The following is a 24,550-nucleotide window of genomic DNA, read 5'->3' as shown; positions in this document are numbered from 1 at the left end:
GTCTTCAGTACTTCCGTTTTCTTACTAAGCAAGCTTCGTCAATCTTGTGGCGTTTTTGTTTGTTTGTATGGTGTTTTTACGTTGCATGGAACCAGTGGTTATTCAGCAACGTGACCAACGGCTTTACGTGACTTCCGAACCACGTCAAGAGTGAACATCTATCACCAGAAATACACATCTCTCACCCCTCAGTGGAATGTCCGAGAATCGAACTCACGGCCACCGAGGTGGCAGGCCAAGACCATACCGATCACGCCACTGAGGCGCTAATCTTGTGGAGTCTCGCTGATTGAAGTTTCTATCGCTTGTCCGGTCTAAAGAGTTTTTCGATCACCGAGCTCTTTGTTATAATAAATCTACGAGAAGGTCAAACACAGATGTGAAATAACATTTCCCTGTCACTCCTTACTATTTACTGCAAACTCACTTTACAAGATTTCATTAACATAAATTTGCATGTACTTCGTGCAAAGAAAATTTCAATTTTTTTTATATATTCATCGTGGGTGGCTTGGTGGCATAAGATCTTATATAATTATATATATATATATATTATATATATATATATTCTATATATATATATATATATATATATATATATATATATATATATATATATATATATAATCACAGATCCTTTAATACCATACAGATATATTCAAGTACTTCAAAATTTTATACACAACTCTATCCCAATGAAATGTGCAGATAACTGCATATAAAAGTATAAATATACACATGTGTGTGTTTGTATACATATGTATATGAATATATATATATTATATATAGCCTATCTTATTGTATTCTACGGGTACTCTTAACAAACCACACTGTAAAAATCAAAAGCACATGCATGTAGTCACCACAGACGCGAAAGAAGCAAGTCACAAGCTCCAGGAACTTGTCGATCATTTTCAACTCTGTTAAATACGTCTACACATCCATTGACGTAATTTAGTTGCCCCCACATCAATCGCACATCGCTAACTATGTAATAAAGAAAAAAAAACGGTAAAAGTGATAACATAAATCACTCCTGGATGTAAACACTGAAGCGTATACAATGAGAGGAAAGTTCCTTTGGGCTACAAAATTCTGCCTCTTGCTTCGCAATGGTTTGTTCATTGCTTCAAAAAACTAAGGCTCGATTTTGTAGTCCAACTATAAACACACATCTACACAACATGGCATCAGTCACTCATATATATATATGTATATATATCAAAATAAGAAGTAATGCAGTAAATTGCTGAAGGTTTAGACGAAAATCTAAGGGACATATTTCATTAAAAAGAAAAATGAGTTCATTAATCGTCCGGTCATTAATCGCCCGGTCTTTCTCCACGAAAGTATAAAAAGTGAAAGGACTATATACACACACAGACAGACACAGGAATGTAAGACATTCCTTCGCGGCTGCTCTAAAAACCAAATATGTATATTGCTATACACAGAAGCAATTAAACGAGGGAATTCTATGCATACACTACTAGCAGTTACGGGAGGGTAACTGAAGGCGGGGGGTTTGGGGGAGGGGGGGGGTCTTCATTCTGACTGATGAATTATTATTATTATGAATAATAATAGTTATATACAGGATGCAGAAACCGGATTCATAGCTTACCATATCGGGGTGAAATAATAATACTGAATGCACCTGCAACAGTGTTCGATAATGGTGAGTATATTTCAAAGATATGCATTACTTCTTATTATATAAACACACACCCACATAAAGAATATCAATAAGTATACATATACATACACTACATACATACATACACACACACACACACATATATATTATATATATATATATATATATATCTATATATATATATATATATATATGGTGGACCAAATATCAGACGCATACGTATATATAGCATTCAAATCAGTCTGTTGTAGATATAAGTATATCTTAGTCTTACCAAACCACTGAGCTGATTAACAGCTCTCCTAGGGCTGGCCCGAAGGATTAGATATTTTTACGTGGCTAGGAACCAACTGGCCACCTAGCAACGGGACCTACAGCTTATTGTGGGATCCGAACCACATTATATCGAGAAATGAATTCCTATCACCAGAAATAAATTCCTCTGACTCCGCGTTGGGCGAGCCGAGAATCGAACCTCGGACCACCGGACTGGTAGCCGAGTGCGAAAACCACTCGTCCAACGTGGAAGTTGTTGTAGATATATGTATTTACTACACTTACATAAGAGTATAAAAGAGACAACAGGATATCATTACAATTAAGACAAATGCTATTCCGGTTCATGATGATGATGATACTCCGCTTCGCAGGATTGAAAACAAGCAAACAAAATCAAAAGTCAAACTCAAAAGACCTTTCCTTTCCCCCCTCCAGTAATCACAGACGGATGAAGGCCAACGAAGATACATGGCGGGGAAAACACTGATGAAAAACAGAGAACACAAAAAAAAGAATAAAAAAAAGGAAGAAGAAGCGAGTCTTAACGACTTGCGTGAGTGCGTTCGTATGAGGGTTGTTAATACGAGGCCTCTAATTAAGGGCGTCTCATCAAAGCCATTCTGCCAGAGGTTGGAGGACGCGACGCGAGGCGGAGCAGGAATACGCAAATACGCCTATTGGGAATAACATCCAGATTATGCAGGGGAGATCTCGGCTTCCGAATGGGAAAACAGGCGGCAGACAAAAGGAAAAATGACTCTCTCTTTATAACTCTTCATTCGGCATGAATATTTCGTTCATCCTACTCAGAAAAAAAAAATGAATAGAACTTAAAAAGATAAAATGCGAATCCATGAATAAAGAAAAGCTATTTTCTCCTGAGAATGGTAAAAAGGAAAAACTAAGAGAGTAAAATAAACGCCAGCTTTTCGAAATGACGAAAGACCAAAGCCACTGTGATGAAGTGCGCTTTCTCTCTCTCCCAAACCCCCGCAGAACACACACACACACACCCCTCTCCCCCTCTTAACACCCCTACCGCAGCCCCAGCGCCGCGCCCTCCTTCGCACCAAGACAGAAGAGCTTTCCGTAGCAGGTTTCCGTCTAACGACCGGTTACAGTAGGTCATTTGCCTTCAGTCGAGTCGTTTGCATGATCATGCACCAGGAACTGTTTATCATCAGAGCCATTCCGCTTGAGACAGAGATACACACAAAGGCTAGGGATGGAGAAGAAAGTATACTAATACAACAATTCTGCAATGGCAAATAAGGTAGTGAAATTCGTGTCATGAAAGTCAAATCGTGGAATCGAGATGAAAAAGCGGAGCAGGAAGAACAAAAGGAAGCAGAGGAAAGGTTCGTGGTGAGGAGAAGTAGACAATAGGTAAAAAGATACGTTATTTCGACTTCCAGACTGATACCTTCAGAATAGAGTAACTATTCTAGTGATAATTAACAGACAACTCTCCTGTTCCTCTTTCTGACATTCCCCACCCCCCCCTCTCTCTCTCTCCTCTCTCTCTCTCTCTCTTCCTTCTCTCTCTCTCTATCTCTCTCTCTCCCTCTTGCTCGCTCAATTTGACCCCGTAAAACTAGTTTGTTCATTCCCCTCGTCATGTCTCCTCCAAAAGGATGTTAAAACATGACTGTGTTGCAAAATTGTCTGGCTTGAACTTGTATTAAAAAGCAAACATGACGTGAATGTCTCTGAAGCAGATAATACTATTGGTTACTTGTGGTCTCATTTTAGACAAGCTTTGTACGTGTGCCTTTGAATAATCTTAAAATTGCAACAGTTTTCTCTCAAAGTAAAAATTACATTTTCTTTCAAAGTAACCAGGGCCTATTTTCAGTGTTTCTATTAATCTAATTTTTTCTTGGAGACAAACGGCACTACGAACTGCTAAAACTGCCAAATATAGAAACATAAGGTAAATATTTTAGACCTTCTGTTGCATTTTGCAGACCCACAGGCCTATGCAACTAAGCCTATCAAATAACACACTTAAATTAATGCAGACGAATATTTTCCATGAAGGCTGATGATAAAATAGCAACGCTCAAGTACTAATACATGTCTGTCTAAAAAATAGTAACATGAGAATTACAAAGAAATGCATATATATATGTGTGTGTTTGTGTGTGTGTATCTTTAGTTGCTGTGACCATGTCTTGGTAATAAGACGAAAGTACTTGGAATCTCCAGTGTTCCAATTTTCCTTCGTGGCTGTAACTTTGTTCATATATATATATATATATATATATATATATATATATATATATATATAAGTATACCATATATATATATATATATATATATATCATATATTTGTTTATACATATATAAATGTGAGTGCGTGTGTATTTCACCCGCTTTTATTTTTCCATTTGGAGTGTGTGGCATCGAACGGGTACAACCTTCCAGTTCATGTACAAATTTCTAAGGATGAAGTAGTAAGACCCTACGAGCTTTTCTTTCATCCCAGCAATCAAGTTTTCTGTACAGCGTATAATGCTGTAGAAACTATCAGCCATGGCCGGTAGTGGCCTGTGTTGTTGGCTCCTATAGCAGATCCAGACGCACGATCATTGCTAACTTTAACCTTGAATAAAATCAAAACTGCAGAGGCTAGAGGGGTCCAATTTGGTATGTTTGATGACTGGAGGGTGGGTGGTCAACACACCAATTTGCAGCCCTCTAGCCTCAGTAGATTTTTAAGATCTGAGGGCGGACAGAAAAAGTGCGGACACACAATAGTTTCCTTTAACAGAAAACTAAAAAAAAATCCTTGTCGAGAGTTCATGCTGTTAGGAGAGATTTTCCTTTTTTAGAGGCCAAATCTGAAGTAGCGCAACATCAACATCCAAAACTGAGTGGGCTATTTCAGGGACCTAGATCTAAGGTGCTTCTTAAAATCAATGCATTCAGTTAAGAAAGCTTCCAACCTCATTTCCCTGGTGGTCAAGCTTCCTCCTTATGTTCTCTGTTCCTTCTGATCTGGACCATAAAGGCACTGATCAGCTCATGACGTCGATGTTTACACAATAAAAGTTACGAAAAAACTAAAGATAAGGAATAATTATTCATTTTAAACTTCAAAGACGTTATCAAAAACAGAAATGTACCGAATACCATTCTGCTTGACTAAGGAATTTCTGATCACACTCAAAATGAAACAAGGTTACGCCTAACTTCGAAAAAACCTGACTACATTTCGAAGGACGATTGCAGACTTCCATTACAAATACACAAACTCTTTTCTTATCCTACCTTTTCAATCAGGTCTGTCTCCCCAGGGCTCTTGAATCACCCGCAGTGGACCGCTTACGTCCTTCGTATCAGTCAACGCACATTCCTCTTATATTTGTAAGGTGCAACCCTTATATCCTTGACACGGTGAACCCTACACTACTAACGGCCTTGTTGAGATGCGCTGCTTTCTGCCATTTAGTTTAACCTCGTTCCTTTTGGTCTATTCACACTTAGCCGTTCAGGGTCTACAAACGTTGAGTTATTAACATTATGCTGTCCTCATGCTATGGTAGATTCACATCAACCGTGCATATGATGTCTAGGCCCGTCCCGTACGACGCTCCTGATTGGCTTATCAACCCAGTGGTTAATCAGCAACGGGACCAACGGTTTTTACATGACTTCCGAACCACGTCGAGAGTGAACTTCTATCACCACAAATACACATCTCTCACTCCTCAATGGAATGCCCGAAAACTGAACTCACGGATAAAGAATAGAAGCAGCTGTTAACGAAACAAAATGGTAAAAGAACTACATTCTGTTTATTCCCTATCTTCATACATTTCATGCTACATCATAATTATCCATTTCTCTTAAGTTCATCTACAGTCACTTTTACAGAAGAACGAAGGACGCCAGACCATTAACAAGGATTGAAAGCTGCTATATATCATTCGAGCACATTTTGGCGAGACAATAGTGGCTGAAAATGGGCTCTCTTTGTTCTGATAATAGTAATGTTCTCTCTCTCTCTCTCTCTCTCTCTCTCTCTCTCTCTCTCTCTCTCTCTCTCTCTCTCTCTCACACACACACACACACACACACACCATCTATGAATTTCTTCACAGCAGAAATTTGTTTCCCAATAAATTCCCTTTTTTCTGTAATGAAAATTAAAAACCAACATTAATTCCACAAAACACAACGAAAAACCTCAAATCTGTAATTCGCCCCTCCACAATATACCCATGACTGATCGATCAATTTAATGATCTATGGAAAACAACGGACGTTATGGAAACCAAAAGCGAAATTAATCAGGACAATGAAATTTTCTTTAACGACTTCAGAAACTCTTAAATTCATTTCGAAACCCTCCAGAGCATCGATTCTAAGCATCCACCTACACTCCCGCCAGTAAATGAACAAACGCATTTACCCACAATACCGGCTCTCTTTATCTTGTTGGCAAAAAAGACAAAAAGAAAACAATAAAAAGAATTTACTTTTGTTAACCACGAGTGTTTCACTGTTGATTCTCCAAATACAAAAGGTATTGTTATTTATACAATTTTTTGTTTTACTATTTTTCTTGTTATCTCTAAGGAATAACTTCAGCAAAAGTAGAATTTTTTCCAATGTCTGTATATGCATATTGGAACACTCTTCATCCATATTTCCCCGGAAAACAATGATGATTTTGCTTTGCTTCATAAAAGGAAAAAGACGGGGTGACCTAAAAAATAAAACCGCCCGGCATATATAAAAAAAAATAATGAAAAACGAATCATTTTCCATTGTTCAAAGACCACCCCTCTTATTACTTCATAATTGCTTCCTTCCTTTTCCCCTCTCCACAACGAACGGAGAATGAGAGCGATCGAAAAGAAAAATACAGAGGTTCTGATTCTAATTAACAAACAATACCATTTACTCTCTCTCTCTCTCTCTCCTCTCTCTCTCGTCTCTCTCTCTTTCTCTCTCTCTCTCTATATATACCTATATATATATATATATATATCATATATATATATATATATATATATATATATATATATATATATATATATATATATTGTGTGTGTGTCTGTGAAATTAGAAAAACGGATGGTTAGATTGGTGACACAGAAGTGAAGAGTGTACGAGTATAGGCTATATATAATGTCACAGACTCATTGTGTGTGAATATAGGGGAGTAGGAAGAGAGAACAATAAAGTCTGTAAAAGGAAGAGGAAATGGGATGTTTACTTAAGTAAAACATAGACCTTAGCCGAGATGCAATTCCATGACAAGAAGATTAACGTACTAGTATACAAAACAAGTGAATAAGGAAATCAAGAAAGTAGAAGCAAAGAGACTATAAATAATGAAAATAAATTCTTTGTAGAAAAGGAGATGCTCTAAAAAAGTAAATGCAAAGTAAAGAGAGAGAGAGAGAGAGAGAGAGAGAGAGAGAGAGAGAGAGAGAGAGACAGGAGGGCGGGGATTACCGAGCATATAGATTTCACCATAAAATATGTAAATGGAGACGACAAGCATCTGAAGAGAAAGCAATGCCGAGTCAACAGAGTGAGATATAAGGCCATATAATGACTTATAATCCTTCATTTATTCATACGCTGTAGTGTATTTAGAAGATCTATCGAATATGGACAGAGAAGAGAGGCAGAGACAAATGAAACAAGACTGAAAAGGCTGAAAAGGGTGACTGAGAGGCTGACCAGGGTGTGTGCAGTGTGTCCGGGTTATGGAAAGGTGCCAAAGGGCTAAGAATAACAGGGAAATAACATGACTTATTATGCCCGGGAAGGCGTGTGGGAGGATTTTGATTGAAGAAATCAGACAGATAACAGGACCGTTTATAGGGGACAAGCAGTTCGGGTTCAGGAAAGGAAGAGGATGGTCAGGTTAAGCGACAAATTTGCGAGTCAAGAGGAGATCCTGTGCATTCCTTTAATTCACCAGTTTAAAAAGGAATGATAACTGTCACGGAGGCTTTCAGCTCAATTTGTGACGTCACACCAGACACTCATTAACGGCGCGGAGACGTCTGGAGAAATGCCGACGGGAAAAGCAAGCGCATTCTTTTTTCGCCTCCAGCACAAACGCCGCGTATTTCTGGATACAATTCGAATTCTCCTAAAACATGCTGGCGATTCTTTACTCCAAAGTGTGTTGCTCGATATTTCCAGCATATTCAATTATTTTGGCATGAACACATCCTTTTTCATTCCGCTTTCTTCGACACGAACGCACGTGGTAAGATATAATTATTAAATATCCTCATGGTAGCACGAGTCTTCAAATGAGAAACAAATCCACAGTTATATAAATTTCCATATATTTAAACTTAAAACCGTAAGGATGGCTTTTGGCACTCTGTTCGAAAGGGGAACCGAACAGATTCCCGAAAGCTATCCTTAAAGTGTTAAATTTAAAAATATGTACATTTACATAACTGTGGATTTGTTTTCGATATAATCATTTTTATTACAATTCCTTTCAATACCTATAGCAAAGAGAAGTAAACGAAATTCAAACTCAACAATGAGTGATTAATTTAGTTATCATTCTACAGTACTGATTATCAAAATAAACGACATAAAACAGACATATATGCTCCAGTTCACTGATAGCATTACAAATCATAATTGCTTGAAACTGAATTCTACCCATTAATTCTGCCTATTCAGCCAATGCTGACACAAAAGCATTGCTTAGGATAAAAGTCAATGAAAGAAAACCCCAAGACAAAACTAAAACAAGACGAAAAATTCTAAAGTAAGTTTACGAAAAAATATGCAGTTCATTAGCAACCTTTCCTGAAAGATATAAAGGGTGGGAAAATTAGCAGTAATTATAAATACAAAAGACGGAAACCTGTGCACACACAAGTAATGAGATGCTGCCTCGCCAAAAAATAAATAAACTAAAATAAAAACATATAATAAAGAAGCAGAAAGAATAAAAGCATGAAGTGGGAGTTAATTCTCCTCTTCATCCTCTCCCTAAAAAATATGTCAGGTGCCTGGAAAAATAATTCCCCAGAAAAAAAGGACGCTCACAGCAGACGAAGCTTTGGCCCTAATTAAAATGCAGAATCTGGGGCGACGACACCATCCCAATTGGACGCGCAGGCTGCGACACCCGGCCCCCTTGCGTGGCTCATTTCCTGCTAGAAACACTCTGCTCCCTTGCAAAAGAAACACTCAGCTCTTCTTCCTTCGTAAAAGAAAAACACTGCTCCCTTCGCAATAGAAACACTCTGCTCTCCTCCCTTCGCAATAGAAACACTCTGCTCTGCTCCCTTCGCAATAGAAACACTCTGCTCTTCTTCCTTCGTAAAAGAAAAAACACCTACTCCCTTGCTCTTGCACTAATCAGCTCAAAAATCTCCCTTCGTAGAAACATAAAACTGCTCCCTTCGCAACAGAAAAACTCCGCTCCCTTCGCAATTAAAAACACTCTGCTCCCTTCGTAATATCTCCCTAACATTAAACTGACTGCACTCTCTCTTCGGATATAAACGAAATGTACAGCAATTGCAGCATAACAGCGAATCCCTTGTCAACTGGGAAAAGTTCGGACAACCCCCCAGTGTCTCTTAGCTTATCATTTATTACTTTATTGGCTAAATATGACAACAAACTTACAAATGTAGAGGAATACATTAGTACTATTTACATTACATAAAATCACCTTGCACAAGACAGACTCACTTTGAATACATATTCACCTACACAAAAAATATATAAATAAAAATGAATAAATAACCGAACTCAATTAAAAACTCCGGCTTGTGCCAGCACGTAAGAGTGGTTAGTGCTAAAGGGTTTTACAGGACTGGTGTGGACCTCTGTACCAGTCTAATCCAACAGAAATGTTACCTGGAAAGGCAAGAAATATACAAGAATTGCAGAACGCAATTATTTTATGCGATCTCATACGTAATATTCACTGATAAACATTTTTTTTAACATACTTCAAAAGAACTTCGAATAAAACCGCAAAGAAGCGTCTCTCTCATCCACACGGAAATATAATAATACAAAAGTCTAACCGTGAAGTCGTCGTCACTAGAGTAAGCTACACGATAAAATCCATATGAAATCGAATAACTTTTGCATTCAGTCCATCACGCAAAAACCAGATAAAATTTCCATTTCCGCGTCAGCTGGCAAATACAGAAGAAACTGTGAATAAATCCTACCCTTACTACAAAACCTACATGGGGATTAAACAGGAGAGAAACGGTTGATGCAGCCCTCGATAATTATACTCTTAAGATAATGCCAGAGAAAATATGGACATATAACAGTTCCTCCATAACAAAGAAATATACATGAATAAGAATTGAAGTTAAAGATCGTTCATGGAGATCATGATATCACAAGAACCCGTAGTTTACTATTCAGGAACAATAAAGGTCTTTCAAGATGGTAAGGCAATGAAATAAAAAAAAATCGATGATAACAATAAAACAGCAAGGCAAAATCTGACTCCCAAACACTGCTCCCTTCCATCCGTCTTCGTTATCGAAAGCCACTCTCAGAACCTGAGAAATATTGACAATGCGATTTCTCTCTCTAACTCCGTCTGACCAAATGAATACAGGAAGGCGGAACCTGCGGCCCATTTTACGATACACAGGCCTTCCAGGAAAAAAGTAATATATTAAACACACGAATACATAGAAAACATATATAAGGTAAATAATTGTAACTAAGCCAAGTGATTTGATCTTTTATCGTTTACAAAATATTAGGTCCAACAGCACAGAAGCAGGGACAATACTGACCACCAAAAAATGTTATAAAAGTAGAACTCAGTAACTTTCCATTTGGTACACAATACAAATTTGTGCAAAGTGAGCATTTAAAAAAAGATATTAAACATGCGAATACAAAGAAAACATATATATATAAGGTAACTAGTTTGTAATTAAGTCAGTGATTTTATGTTTTAGATCATTCTTGAACATTTGACTAATACACCACAGGTTCAAATAATACCGCCCAGGAATAGGTTAAAATTACAACTGGAAGTAAGCTGTATGGTAGCGGATTCTAAAAGGTACAGTGATTGCCAAATCGCAAGATTTCTCGTCACGAAACCTTTCAGAACCCGCTATTATACCGCTTACTTCCGGTTGTAATTCTAACCTTAGCCTGGCATGTATTATTTGGACCCCTGTATTAGTAGAATGTTCAAGCAGGACCTAAAAGATAAACTCACTGATTTAATTACAAATTAGTTACTTTATATATTTTTTTATGTATTCGTATGTTTAATATTTTTTATTACCTTGCAAAAATTTTTATTGTGTACCAAATGGAAATCCTATTGAGTTCTACTTTTATAACATTTTTTGGTGGTCATTCTTGTCCTGCTGGACCTAATCTGTTGTAAATCATCTTAACCCTGTTTTTGCAGGTCTACTTATTCTTCAATTGTGTTGGATACCAGGTACACATTTTTCCTTTGTAATACCGATCTGCCATTTATACGAGCTTTCTTTGTAAACTTATCTCTATATTTCTCCAGTCTGCTAAGTACAGGACAAGAAGTCGCAAGGCCTTAGAGAACTCCATAGTTTCTCTTTCCTTCGTGGATTTTGTATTTTGTTCATATATATATATATATATATATATATATATATATATATATATATATATATATATATATATATATATGCTGAAATGAATGACAGGATCCTGATTTTCCCAGTCGCTCTAATGGTACACCTCTACTCTCGCTTGCGAGCGAATTCGTCATTTGTTTTGTCAATCCACAAACGTACAAAGTTTTCAGCGTGTTGCGATGAAAACTAAAAAGAGAAAGTCGATGGACCTTTATTACCTTCATTTAAGTTGTAAATGAAAAGACTATTGTCCATCGCCTACAATTGCTGAAGAAGAAGAAAGCCGTTTCTCGCAACACGGCTTAACTGTACCTACTTACCATTGTGCATTACTATCAACGATTTCGTCTTCTTGTTAAATTTCCTTTCTCTCTCTCTCTCTCTCTCTCTCTCTCTCTCTCTCTCTCTCTCTCTCTCTCTCTCTCTCTCTCTCTCTGCAGCTTATTCCGCCCCGTCTTCCTCGCTGCGTCCTCTAATACTCGCTCCTCGAGAGGAGGAAACAACACCAATAAAAGCACTCATCCTTGCACTCAATTTTGACAAGTTGGAAGAAAATAGGATAAAGGAGGAGAATTAGATCCCGGATCAGGGCCCGAAGAGAGGAAAGGGAAGAGAGGAAAGGGAAGAGAGGGAAGGGAAGAGAGGGAAGGGAAGAGAAGAAAGGGCGGAGATGTAGAAGAGGGCGGAGAGGTAGAAGAGGGCAGAAAGGTAGAAGGGCCCGAGAGGTAAGGGAGAAAGGGGGGGACAAGAAGAAGGGGGCGGAGAGGTGGAATTGGGAGGAGAGGTAGAAGAGGGCGGAGAGGTAGAAGGGGCGGAGAGGTAAAAGGGGCTGAGAGGTAGAAGGGGCGGAGAGGTAGAAGGGGCTGAGAGGTAAAAGGGGGCGGAGAGGTAGAAGGAAGATGAGAAAAAGGAGTAGAGACGTACATGTGAGAGGAGGAGGGAGAATGAAAAGTGACTAAATCTCCGACAGCCTGAAGTGGAACAAGATTCGGAAAAATAAATAAATAAATAAATAAATAAATAAATCGAAAAAGAAATATGGTCGAGGGAGTAGCGAGAGGGGAAGAGTAAGAGCCAGTACGAAGAAATCCAACAGAATCTGAAAAATCAAGAAAAAACGACGGAAGAACAACAGCAGGAAATGATCTAACCAAGAGTGCAATATTCAGAGGGGTAAACAAAAAACTACTCAAAAGTAGTACGAGTCTTGCAGTGAATAAATAAATCCACAGTTATGTATGGGTACAAATATATCTATAAATAAAGATACGGGAGCTTTCGGGAATCTGTTCGGCTCCCTTTTTCAAAACAGGGATCGAACAGATTCCCGAAAACTGTCTGTGTAGATTTATTTTTAGATATACTACTTGTACCCCCATACATAACTGTGGATTTGTTTCTCCATTTAGAAAATCATTATTACCGAGACACGGTTAGAAAGGCAAGGCGACCAAGAAACGTATTTGGCAAAGAGGCAGTAAGAGAATAGTTAGTCAAGAATGACTGAATGAATTTAGTATTTAGGCCAAAGGCCAAGCACTGGAACCAACGAAGTAGTGTAGCGCAGATGTGGATATTGATAGTAAATGGTTCGAAGCGTGCAACAGGAGGAAAACCTCAAAGCAGTTGCACTATGAATCAAGTGTTAGGAGAGGGTGGACAGTAAGTTGAAGCAAGAGAATATGAAAGGAGGTACAGTAAAAGGAACGAAAGTGATTGCCGTTAGGGGCCGAAGGGATGCTGCAAAGAACCTTAAATAATACCTACAGTGCACCGCATGAGGTCCACTGACGACACGACCCCTTACGGGAAGTTAGTCAAGAGACAGATAGAGAAGAGGCACAAGGAAGACGAAGATGGGAACGTAGAACCAAGAGGAGAGCCGAAATGCTTCCCGACAGCTCTAGCACCGACTTAATAGAGAAGGCAATTTCGCCTTTATTTTTTTCCCATTCCTTCATCTCGTCTCGCCCTGGGCGAAAGAGTAGATTATCTGAGAGCTACTTTGCATATAAATATAATCAAAACAGGTGAGACATAAAAGTGGGAGATGAACGAGATACACGACAGGCCAAGGGAAGAAAAGTAATTGTGGACTACGTAAATTTAAAAAATAAAATAAAAAGCAAAGGAATAGTCGCTAATTCATTATCGAATGAACATGGGGAAACAAATATAGATAAAGATTCAGGTATAAGAAACGTCAAAAGATTTAGAGGAATACAGAAACTAACGAACTGCGGAGGATATAAGGGAATTCAGATACACCAAATAAAGAGAAACAATAGAGATTGAACTTGAACTGAATATCAAAAATGAAATGATCAGATTTAATATAAAAAAAAAAGGGCGCAGGAAAACAGAGGAGAACTAAAGGATAAGAAACACTGGAAAGTTTGAGATGAAAAAGATATTAATGAACCCCCGATTTACAGGACAAGAGATACGAAATAATCGTGTAAAATGGAGAAAAGAACCAAGGATGACGAACGCAATACGATAAATGCCATAAAAGTCATTCAAAATAAGAAAAATGTATTCCTAGAGAGAGAGAGAGAGAGAGAGAGAGAGAGAGAGAGAGAGAGAGAGAGAGAGAGAGAGGCTAAAATTACAGAAACCCAGAACGATAAATGCCATCAAAGTCATTCAAAATAAGAAAAATGCATTCCTAAAAAGAGAGGGAGAGAGAGAGAGAGAGGAGTAGAATGAGAGAGAGAGAGAGAGAGAGAGAGAGAGAAGGTAAAATTACGGAAAGCCACGAGCAAAATCAGCAGTAAACTACATCGTGAATATTCAAAGACAAATGGAAACGAGAATACACAAGAAGAGACGAACACAAGAATCAAATACGAGAGGCTTACAATAATTTGTAAGGAAAGTGTGGACAAGAAACAAAATAAAATCACGTTGAAAAGTAAGAGGAAAATAGTAGGCAATGGAGATGTAACAGAATCGAGGGAGGTAGAGATAAAACTGGTTATGAACAAAATATAATATAAAGAAGGGAGAAAAACAACAAAAGGAAGGAAGACGATAAAATGAGATTAGTAAAAAACAAATGAAACCAGAAAAGAAAAAGGATATGAAAGTTTGGAAAAGTTATAACAACGAAAACAAGAAATCACCTACTAGTATAATAATGATAAAAAAAAATATTGAATGCCACGTGAACGTCATAAAGAACAATAATATGATAAACTCCTTTGAGAGAACAAACCGAAAAAACTTTTACGAAATAGAATGACCGCGCTATTTCTCCTTCCCCTCAGTACATAGGACCAGGTTCGTACCCAAATCGTGTTTAGCACCGAAATGAAGTAGACATCCACCACGCAGAGAACCTTCGACTTCTCTTCAGACATTACTTCCTTCCAGCCAGCCCAATGTCTGCTTCACGACCATGGTCGTGATCACGCCAGATAAGGTACAATCAGTCAATCAATCAATCCACTCTCATTTACCTCCTTGAACGATGATAGGGCACCCCCCACCCCCTTCACTTCGTTTGTAATTCGAGTTCATCGGTTCTTGAATGTCTTGGTCTGAATTCAAGGTCATGGCTGTTTTTGGGAAGTCTTCATTTTAAAGTTGAGTACCTGGAAGTTCCCGCAATGTTTGAATTCTGAGGCCTCACGATCAAACCGACTATCATTTGGCATTGCTGAATATACGATTCGTGTTTCCTTTTTTCTCTGGAATCCGCAAAAGAAAGTTTGATCTACTCTGTAACTTTTTCTTATTTGTTTCTTTGTTTCTTTGTATGTTTTTTTACGTAACATGGAACCAGTGGTTATTCAGCGACGGGACCAACGGCTTTACGTGCCTTCCGAACCACGTCGAGAGTGAACTTCTATCACCAGAAATACACATCTCTCACTCCTCAATGGAATGCCCGAGAATCGAACTCGCAGCCACAGAGGTAGCAAACCAACACCATACCGATCACGCCACTGAGGCGCTAAGCTTTTTTTTATTGATGGGATGAAAGGATAACTGTAACCGACTCGCCCAATAATCAAAATTCCAGGTTACTTACCCTGTCAATCCAGAAATGCCTAACTCATAAAATAGAGGAAAAGTGTGATTTGTGGGCTTCTGATTTTCACCCCTGCCTAAATCTTGGAGCTCTATACAGAGTGGAGTAAATAAACCGACGGTGCTGGAAATAAACGCCAATAAATCTTGAACGAAGAGTGGAAATTGGAAGGGGAAGAGAAATAAATCCTGATATGCGTTACGCTCCACGAAGTATAGAGAGCTAGATAAAGCACAGCTATACTCCCCAGAGTGGGAGGAGATATGAAAAGAACGGGGGTCATTCGCGTTGTTTTTTGAGGCAGCAAAAAAGAACGGGTGAAGCCATGTCGAAAGTGACAAAATTAACTCATAAAGAAAACTAAAGGTTACTGGTCACTCTTTGGAGGTCAAGTTCTTTACAGCAGCAGACGTAAAATACAATGACTCATTTTTTTTCCCAAAAGCTGGTCCAAAATTAGAAGCCTTCAAAGTTAAAAGGGGTTTACCCACAAAGGAGGTGGCTCCAAAAGATACCAGCCTTCCATTTGTATGCATTATCTACATGAAGGTTTGTATTGCAAGGCCAACCCTAACCTGCACAAAGGAAAGGTAAAATTTCACTACTATTTCTGGAGGGTTCCTCCCACGAACCATCCTATTATTACAAAGATCCTTGTGCTACAAGCATGAGAACAATAATATATACTGAATTTAATATATATTCGTATATATATATATATATATATATATATATATATATATATACGAATGTATATAATATGTATATATAATTATATATAGGTAGGTATACAGGAGCGCAGACATAAGGAGGTCCATTGATACTTCACATGAAGGCCAATATTTATTATAAAACGTTTCGCACATCAACTTAGTGCATCTTCAGTCTGTTAAAAGAGAAATGCATATATTAAAAAAACCAAACCAAAAATAAGGATTCACAATAGTATTCATGTTAAAATGCAATAAAAACATAAAAAGTTAAGAAAGAGAGAAGAACCACTGAGGTACCAACCAACTGGAGTAGAAGGAAAGCAAGGAATGATTTTTTACGTTTTATAATAAATGTGAAGTATCAATGGACCTCCTGAACCTCTTATATATATATATATATATATATATATATATATATATATATATATATATATATGTGTGTGTGTATATGCATGCATGTATGTATATGTATATGTATATGTGTATATATATATATATATATATATATATATATATATATGTATTTTTATACGTATATATGATATATATGCGTGTGCATCAGAAAAAAATATTTTACCTCACCTCCTGAACTCTTCTCATGTTTATCTGCTGCTCAAAAATAACCACAATACTAATCCTAATGATGAGAGTTGTTTCATCCTTCTATTATCACACTATTAGGCAACAAATCTTATGACTAATGCCCCTGTTAATACTCATTTGAAACTCTCATCACGTTTCATAACAACCTCCTAAATTTGCTCTGATATCCCAAAATCTTCCTATCAACGAAAGAAACAACTCAAGTCAAGTCAGGATTCGAATGGTTTATGGGCCTTTCGAGTGTTTACGGAGAGAAGGGTGTGAGGCAAGCAACTGCATCCCAATAAATATATATATATATATATCTAATATATATATATATAATATTATATATATATATGTATATTGTACCTATATATAAATATTAATTATATTTTATGATATATATAATGTAAATCAGAAGGGTAGCACCTGAAGCAGCCACTGCCTTAACACAAAAAAATGTAAAAAGTGTATTACATAATATATAACATAATATATATATTTATATGTACTTATAATATATCATATTATATGTGCATATTCAAATATATGCATCCACATAATACCAGATTCGTTTCTTGTCTCTTTTTAATAAAAGAAGACAACTTCTCGAAAATAAACTGGAAACCAAAATTCATTTGAATTTCTTTTTTTTTTTTTAGAAAGATATTCCCCATATACTTTTCTTCTTAGAAAATGTTTTATTCGAAGCTTTATGTTTTTTTATGTTCTACCTTTTTATATTTTTTTTATTTTTATTTTTTGCTCCAAAATAACTACAGTCGCTTTATTCGAGTTTTAATTCTGTGTAAAAACCTCCAGTCCTTCTCCATTGGAAAACAAACAATTGACATTATTTCCCCTTCATAGCTAAATCCCAATATTGATATTGATAATCTTGTCTTTGATGTAGACGCAAAAGTCCTTTTCCGAGTTTACCATGAAACCGATTCTCTCTTTTTTTTTCTTTTAAATGATTCTGTGTTTCTTTCATGTTCCTCTCCAGACATTTTAACTTTTCAGTTTTATCTCCCTTCTACTGAAATGAAATTAAGTTTGAGCGTTTTAATCAATTTTTCATTCAAAAGCTTCACGTTTCGCAAATTAAAAACTCGCAATTCAAATTTCTATTCCATATTACGATAAGGGAAACAACTTCAATATCTTTCCCATTTTTTTTTACTCAAAATTATCTATTCCATATGACGATAAAAGAAACCATTTCAATAACTTTCCCAAATTTTTTATTCAAAATTCTATTCCACGTTACGACAAAGGAAACCATCTCAATATCTTTCTCGTTTTTGGGTACTCATTCTTTCAAATTTCGAGGCTTTGACGCCATCACAATTCTAAGTCCTTCCTCCACATCGTCTCTGTTCGCTGCCCACAGGCCAAAGTGAGTAGCTCCTCTCGGAGCTAAATACATTTGAATAACTCTGTTATTTCCTTTTCACTCAAATCAACTCTGGTCAGTTCGTCCTGACAGCCTGTAAAGCTTGATATTCTTCTTGTCCTGTTCAAACCGAGAGCGACGTTATTTTATTGTATAAGAGGATTCCGTATTTGATTTAAAATGTATCTGGATGTTTTATACTTCATTCTTTTAAATTGGCTAATATGTTTTATTCAAAATTAACTCGTTTGCTCCTATTAAAATAAGAATAAACTCTATTGAAAATGTTCTTGAAAAGCTTAGAATTATATATTTCAACTGAAACAAGCCTGGGTAATTTGTTTGAAAGTGGGATTGAAGATTCAACTTAAAAATAAGCCTGAATATTTTTTTTAAAGTGGAAAAGAATATTTATATTAAAAATATGTTAGAATGTATTATCTAAAACAAGCTTTAAAACTATTTATAATACGCTCAAATAAAATTCCTTTGAAAAATAACCATCAATTTTTCATTTTACGTAAAACTAACTAATGAGATGCTCGGAAAGCTTGAATTTTCTTGTCTAGATTGAAGTTAAATGAATTATTTATTTAAAACAAATTTATGTATTTTGTGTAAAATAAACATAATTAAAACATGCCTGAAGAGGTTTTTAAAAATAACCTTGATTGGCTACTTCATAAAAGATAGAATATTTAACTTCCGATAACCTTTGACATGTAATTTTATATATTTTAAAATAAACTTTAATATTCTAATTAAAACATGACTGAAGATGTTTTTTCAAAATAACCTCGACTGACTTATTAATAAAAGATTGGCTATTTAGCTTCCGATAACTTTTGATACTCGATTTATAATACGCCTGAATATTTCTTTCCAACTGAATATTCCTCTGAATATTTAATTACTTGAAAGAGCACTGTCTGTTTCAAATAAGTCTGATTATTCAAATTAATCAGATTTAAAGTGAAGACGGTTGGGTAACTAGAGCTATTATAAGCCCTTACCTTCTCACTATCCAAAAGCTTTAGACAAACCTAAATGTTCGCAAGAAAGCCTCTACCTAATAGCGATAAATCATCTTTCGAAACATTTTTTTCGTCATATTAAGATGTTAAGTCATAGCTCAAGATAACTGCTATAGCACTTAAAGCGTCAGATATATGATGGTTGCGTTGGTCTTATCTGAACTGATTCATTATTCTTGTTTGTCAGTATGATCTCGATATCCCCTGTCCACAGGAAATAATCAGTAAATATATAGACACATATAAACACAAAATAATATTAAAACTGTTGTATATATATAGTATAATATATGTATATATATATATATATATATATAATATATATATATATATATATCTATATATATTATGTATATAATATATTTATATTATATATATATACATATATATATATATATATATATATATATAAATATATAATAATATATTATTATATAATAGTCTCCAGTCGGCGTAGATAATAATACTTCAGGGGGTACCATGATACATTAGTAGATTGCCATAGTTTATTAAAAAAACGTTTCGCACACAATTCTCGGTGCATCATCAGTCTGTGAACAATAATAGTAAATACATTATAAAAAGGAATTCACAAAATTACAAGGTAATTAAAAATTAATGGTTTAAAAAGAAAAGCAGAAGTTAAAAGTTAAAAAAATACGTTTAAAACACTGTAAAAAGAGAGAGAGAGAACTGAGACACCAACCATCCAAGGCAAAAGACGAAGAAGGAATAGCAAAACCTGACGTCCCAAACAAAAAGTCAGTTATGCCAAATACAGAGGGGAAGCCGTGGTGTGATTGTTCAAAGAGGGAACTAGCCTTTTGATAAGTAATGACTCCAGAGTAGTTAGGTGATCTGGGTCCTTTGTATATCCAATAATAGAGAAGTGCTGTTTCAAGACCTCTATTTTGCATATAGCAGCATGAAGTTTTTAATGTTAGAAAACTCTGGTTGCTTAATTCTCTGGCCTGTACGAAAACTGAAACCCATGTGGCTGCAATATCTCACTTGCAAACAGCCTACGAGTAGATCCGATGTAAGAGCCCGGAACATCCAGGGCATGTGAATTTGTATACAACATTAGATCTCATGAAGGATTGCAAGCGATCTTTACGCTGAAAAATGAACCTATCCTGCATGGATTATTAGAAATAAGTTTTAACTGAAGACAGGGAATTTCTTGTTCAATGATCTGTTTTAGTCTACGTGAGAATTTTGTATCAAACACAAAAGGGATGGAAGCAAAGAACAGTTTCTTAGGAACATCAAAGTTGGGGCAACGGTGGCTGGAGAAATTTGGTTAAAAGTTTATTGATAACTCTAAGTACTACGTCTTTGGGATAGGAATTTTTCTGAAAAAAACCTAATAAAAATTCTATTTCATTATGGAAAGTTGGCCAGTTAGACGAATATTTTAATGCTCTATGGACAAGAGTGTAAATGGTGTTTAATTTTGAAGGTTCTTTGGCATGAACTATAATAGTTGTTAGCTAAACCTGTATAGGTCTTTTTTCTATAGACAGCTGTGGTGAATTCAGAATTACTTCTTGTAATATTGATATCAAGAAATGGCAAACTGTCTCTGTTCTCCACCTCCATCGTAAATTGAATATTTGGGTGTTGCTGATTAATATATTCCAGAAACTGTGTGCTTTGCCAAGGGTACTTAAAAAGAGCAAAAGTGTCGTCTACATATCTCCTGTAGTATGCTGGTTTAAAGGAAGACTCACATTGATTTAAAAATTTTGTTTCTAAGTCACACATAAAAAAGTTTGCAAAAAATGGGGCCAGAGGGGATCCCATAGCAACTCCATCGACCTGCGAATAGAGTTGCTGGTTAAAAACAAACATGGAGTCTTGCACAGCAAGTTCCAGAAATTGTTTAAAAATAGTCCTATTAAAACCGTAAAACAGAGTATCATTGCTGATAAAAATCTTGTTTAAAATAATATCAATTGTTTCATTTAATGGTACATTAGTGAAAAGTGATTCAACATCGTAACTGACCATAAAATAGTCACCATCCTGGTTGATAATTTGTTGTTGAAAGTCGTACCCGTTTTTAATGTATATTCATTAATACTACATTCAGAGAGTAAACCAGCTAAATACTTAGAGATCGAGAACGATGGGCTATTGTAGGCGGCCATAATAGGTCTAACAGGGGTATTTGGTTTATGTATTTTTGGTAGACCATATAAAATACTAAAGGAAGAACCCGTTACAAAAAGTTTTTGATAGGTAGCATCATCTATTATATTATCATTTTTTATTTTTCTTAGGAATCTATTAATTCTATCTTCTCGTTTATATATATCCAGAAAGTTAGGATCACCATGGGATTGGAATTTGGTAGTGTCAGTTAAAATATTTTCAATTTTGCCGATATAATCATTCATTATTCAGTATAACTACTCCCTGCCTTGCCTTTGTCAGGCTTGCAAATCACTATGTCATCTCTTCGTTTTTTTAGGGCCAAGAGTATCTCCAAATCGTTTTTTCTAAAAAAATGGTGTCCAGGTTGTTCTTAAATTGGAATAAGTTTATGTATCAGAGCAGACATTTTCTGTTGTAAGTTACCTGTATTCTTTACCACATCAAGTTTAATAAGTCTTTAAAACAGCACCTCAAATGGAAGGAAAAATCTGGCATAGTTCGGTAAAGAATACAGGTAACTTACAACAGAAAATGTCTGCTCTGATACATAAAACTTATTCCAATTTAAGAACAACCTGGACACCATTTTTTAGAAAAAACGATTTGGAGATACTCTTGGCCCTAAAAAAACGAGATGACATAGTGATTGCAAGCCTGACAAAAGGCAGGGAGTAGTTATACTGAATAAGAATGATTATATCGGCAAAATTGAAAATATTTTAACTGACACTACCAAATTCCAATCCCATGGTGATCCTAACTTTCTGGATATATATAAACGAGAAGATAGAATTAATAGATTCCTAAGAAAAATAAAAAATGATAATATAATAGATGATGCTACCTATCAAAAACTTTTTGTAACGGGTTCTTCCTTTAGTATTTTATATGGTCTACCAAAAATACATAAACCAAATACCCCTGTTAGACCTATTATGGCCGCCTACAATAGCCCATCGTTCTCGATCTCTAAGTAGTTTAGCTGGTTTACTCTCTGAATGTAGTATTAATGAATATACATTAAAAAACGGGTACGACTTTCAACAACAAATTATCAACCAGGATGGTGACTATTTTATGGTCAGTTACGATGTTGAATCACTTTTCACTAATGTACCATTAAATGAAACAATTGATATTATTTTAAACAAGATTTTTATCAGCAATGATACTCTGTTTTACGGTTTTAATAGGACTATTTTTAAACAATTTCTGGAACTTGCTGTGCAAGACTCCATGTTTGTTTTTAACCAGCAACTCTATTCGCAGGTCGATGGAGTTGCTATGGGATCCCCTCTGGGCCCCATTTTTGCAAACTTTTTTATGTGTGACTTAGAAACAAATTTTTAAATCAATGTGAGTCTTCCTTTAAACCAGCATACTACAGGAGATATGTAGACGACACTTTTGCTCTTTTTAAGTACCCTTGGCAAAGCACACAGTTTCTGGAATATATTAATCAGCAACACCCAAATATTCAATTTACGATGGAGGTGGAGAAACAGAGACAGTTTGCCATTTCTTGATATCAATATTACAAGAAGTAATTCTGAATTCACCACAGCTGTCTATAGAAAAAAGACCTATACAGGTTTAGCTAACAACTATTATAGTTCATGCCAAAGAACCTTCAAATTAAACACCATTTACACTCTTTGTCCATAGAGCATTAAAATATTCGTCTAACTGGCCAACTTTCCATAATGAAATAGAATTTTTATTAGGTTTTTTTCAGAAAAATTCCTATCCCAAAGACGTAGTACTTAAAGTTATCAATAAACTTTTAACCAAATTTTTCCAGCCACCGTTGCCCAACTTTGATGTTCCTAAGAAACTGTTCTTTGCTTCCATCCCTTTTGTGTTTGATACAAAATTCTCACGTAGACTAAAACAGATCATTGAACAAGAAATTCCCTGTCTTCAGTTAAAACTTATTTCTAATAATCCATGCAGGATAGGTTCATTTTTCAGCTGTAAAGATCGCTTGCAATCCTTCATGAGATCTAATGTTGTATACAAATTCACATGCCCTGGATGTCCGGGCTCTTACATCGGATCTACTCGTAGGCTGTTGCAAGTGAGATATTGCAGCCACATGGGTTTCAGTTTTCGTACAGGCCAGAGAATTAAGCAACCAGAGTTTTCTAACATTAAAAATCATGCTGCTATATGCAAAATAGAGGTCTTGAAACAGCACTTCTCTATTATTGGATATACAAAGGACCCAGATCATCTAACTACTCTGGAGTCATTACTTATCAAAAGGCTAGTTCCCTCTTTGAACAATCACACCACGGCTTCCCCTCTGTATTTGGCATAACTGACTTTTTGTTTGGGACGTCAGGTTTTGCTATTCCTTCTTCGTCTTTTGCCTTGGATGGTTGGTGTCTCAGTTCTCTCTCTCTCTTTTTAGTGTTTTAACGTATTTTTTTAACTTTTAACTTCTGCTTTTCTTTTTAAACCATTTTAATTTTTAATTACCTTGTAATTTTGTGAATTCCTTTTTATAATGTATTTACTATTATTGTTCACAGACTGATGATGCACCGAGAATTGTGTGCGAAACGTTTTTTAATAAACTATGGCAATCTACTAATGTATCATGGTACCCCCTGAAGTATTATATATATATATATATATATGTGTGTGTGTGTGTGTGTGTCAAATCACATTTCCGTGATTCAAATACATATATCGAGCTACAATGTCCTTTAATATCTAATTCACTCGACCTCGGAATTAATATATTTTCATATATGCTTAACCGAAGGGAATTTTTTTCTAGATAATAGACTTGCCTGGGCCCGGGCGCGAACCCATGGAGCCTTTCAAATCCCGGAACGTCAGTGAAGCTTTTACCTACTGCACCACCGCAAGAAGTGTAGTAGGTAAAAGCTTCACTGACGTTCCTGGATTTGAAAGGCTCCATGGGTTCGCGCCCGGGCCCAGGCAAGTCTATTATCGAGAAAAAAAATTCCCCTTCGGTTAAGCATATATGAAAATATTTTAATTCCGAGGTAGAGCGAATTAGATATTAAAGGACATTGTAGCTCGATATATATATATACAT

General features: G+C 36.0%; 1 protein-coding gene across 1 annotated transcript in view; it reads right to left on the bottom strand.

Moving 5' to 3' along the window:
- Positions 1 to 24,550, bottom strand: part of LOC135198984 (small G protein signaling modulator 1-like) — a 528,765-nt gene that overhangs the window by 329,118 nt on the left and 175,097 nt on the right. The gene's annotated exons all lie outside the window — the stretch shown is intronic.

This window comes from Macrobrachium nipponense, chromosome 23, assembly GCF_015104395.2.
Source record: "Macrobrachium nipponense isolate FS-2020 chromosome 23, ASM1510439v2, whole genome shotgun sequence".
Lineage (NCBI taxonomy): Eukaryota > Metazoa > Arthropoda > Malacostraca > Decapoda > Palaemonidae > Macrobrachium > Macrobrachium nipponense.
The sequence above is the reverse complement of the archived record's forward strand: the minus strand, read 5'-3'. Positions and strand labels throughout refer to the sequence as shown.